This window comes from Coenobita brevimanus, chromosome 18 (genome assembly GCF_032717465.1).
Source record: "Coenobita brevimanus isolate Jiangsu-jjx chromosome 18, ASM3271746v2, whole genome shotgun sequence".
NCBI lineage: Eukaryota > Metazoa > Arthropoda > Malacostraca > Decapoda > Coenobitidae > Coenobita > Coenobita brevimanus.
The window spans coordinates 19,023,588-19,026,242 of NC_136971.1; positions in this window are offsets into that span (position 1 = coordinate 19,023,588).

Below are 2,655 nucleotides of genomic sequence, written 5' to 3' on the forward strand. Positions count from 1 at the left end.
TTGGTTCTCCGGAACTTCGCTTGCCCTGGTTGGTAGTGGTAGTATTAGTCGTTGCAACCCCAGGCCCAACTGTAGATGAACCCGGTGGACCGCAGGCTGATGTTGCCCTCCTGCAGCCATCATCCTCCATTAGGAGGATAGGGAGGGAACTAAGAGACTCCCATATAACGGGTAGTGGAGCCGTCCGGTTGTATATCGGTGTCACCACGAGAAGGCGTTCTTCTCCAGCACCTGCCCTGGTGGGTGATGATTTTGCAACAGTCCCACCTGTACTACCTCACTTCACTGTCACACACAAACACATCCACTCCACTAACAAATATCCACATGGCACTGGTGGTCCAGTGGTTAGAGGATCCAGTTTGGAGTGACGGCCATGTATAAGTTGGATCCCCAAGAGGTGACTGGAGGTATTTCAGTCACGTTATGCAATTAAAGGTGGTAATTAAGGGCGGTAGGCTGGTTATCTCCCCTTCACTGTGCTTGACTGCCGGTAGCCTAGCGTCGGACCCCCACGCCTCGAAGGGGGTAAAATGAGATTACTTGTTACTTCTACCCATGCGTGACGCATTGGATACAGGTGGGTCATTTCTCTGGTAACAAGACTTCAGGGCTTGTAAAACACGACTTCAGTGTATTCAGTGGAGCGGTTCAGCTCTGGTCCATAGAACTGAGAGTTTGTTTCTTGAGGCCCAGCAACCCTTTTAGGTACACCACACGCCTTTGTATGTCATCTCTTCGCTAGTAATACCCACCGCCTATATTGATTACAGGCTAGAGTTGTATCATTCTGGACTCTTCACCCTGACAAGCTTTTTGCAGATTCATAAATGCCATAAACACATTACAGTCTTCCTCGCATGCTTTCTCCACGAATTGTTGCACTGCTGATATTTGGTCCACACATGCCCAAGCACTAAACCACCTGGTTCGTCCTATATCAGGCATTTTTAAATATTGACTATTTTTGCATTCAGTTCAACCACGTGTACTTTTGTACAAAGGTAGACACAGCTTTCTTTCATTCTACGGATCCACTGCCACTTATACAAAAGTTCTTGCATATCTCTTTCCATTATACTTATTCACCTCTGCATACACCCCATCAATACCCACAGTTTTCCTGTTCTTCATCCTCTTCACAGCATTCTTGACTTCAGCCAGTGTCAGTTATTCAGGCACTACATTCCTTCACTGCACACCACCAGAACCAATTCTGTTTACTAATGCTTTGCTCTCATCATTACCATTCATCAGTTTTCAAATTATTCATATCCATTTCCTACTAATTTCACTTCCATATGTTAGTATTCTTTCACTCTCGTCCCTTGCACCTTACACCTTTCCACCCTCATTTGTGCATTTCCACACCTCTTTCCAGAATAGCTGGAGGCCATTAGAATTTTAGTACACAAAAGGAAGATTTACAAGTGTAATATGAATAATAAAAATAATGTTTCTGCGTAAACTTTGTCTTAAAAGTATATCGGAATGTAAAAGATGAAGGCTTAAGATTATACCTATCAGCTGCACGAGGGCCATTAAGGTAGATAATCAGTTTATACCAAGTCACAATCTTCTTTTAGCGTACACGCCACAATCAATCTTACATCCAGGTCGAAGGGGAACATAAAGGAAACAGGAATTTGGCGATTGCATCCATATTATAATGATCCGATTTCTGTATGTTTGTTTGTTTGTTACCATATGTTGTTGTTGGATATTAACAACAAAAACGGCGCAACGTAGCGCATTTTTTTTTTTTTTTTTTTTTTAGAGCAAGGTACCGTTAAAATGCTCTAACTTGAAGAATAAAACAAGTTCCAGTCCAATCGGGCCACTGGTTCCCGAGTTTGACTCATTTCTGGCCTTTTGCTTCAAATTTAGTATTTGCTTTTTGAGGAAGAGGATGGATTCGTCCTTGGTCCGGCATTGAAATTACCAGCATGCTGTCTTATCACTTGCTTCTCCCTTCTCCCTACTGGTACTCCTAAAATTGTATACTATAATGCTATAGTTTAATAGCAAACAACTATCCTGCCCCCCCCCTCTCTCTATCTCTCTATCTCTCTCTCCTCAACGGGTGTCCCAGCAGGATAAAAAGGAGGGAAAACTCCTCGCTCCGTCTCGCTCACGACAGGAGTAATTCAAATTTCTGTTGCCCTTCGACTGAAAATAGGAATTAACTTGACATCGAGCGAGGCAAGCGAATATCCATTAAACAGAAATCTGAATTCCACTGAAGTACTTTGGTTATATGCTGTCACCGATCAATGGAGCAGTGAGTTGTGCAAAGACGCATACAAGAAGTGTTAAAAGTAAGGTAAACGGTTAGTAATTCGTAAAGACAGGGAGGGATTCATAATCTACAATCGATTCACTGTCATAATTTGGCTTTGTTTTCTGCAGGAATAACTTATGACACGGGGAAAAGCTGCAGTCACCATCCTTTGTTTTTCCTGGAATAACAAATCTTAGTTATGAGTCATTTGATCGTAATTCTGTTGGTGAACCAAAACCCAGAATTATCAGTACTACAATTCGTCCACCTTAACTTGGCGGAGATTACTGTCCTTTTGCAACTTAACTCCTGTAGCTCAGTGGCTGAATAAGACACTGCTCTGGCTCTACATCATTTCATAACACTTTCATGAG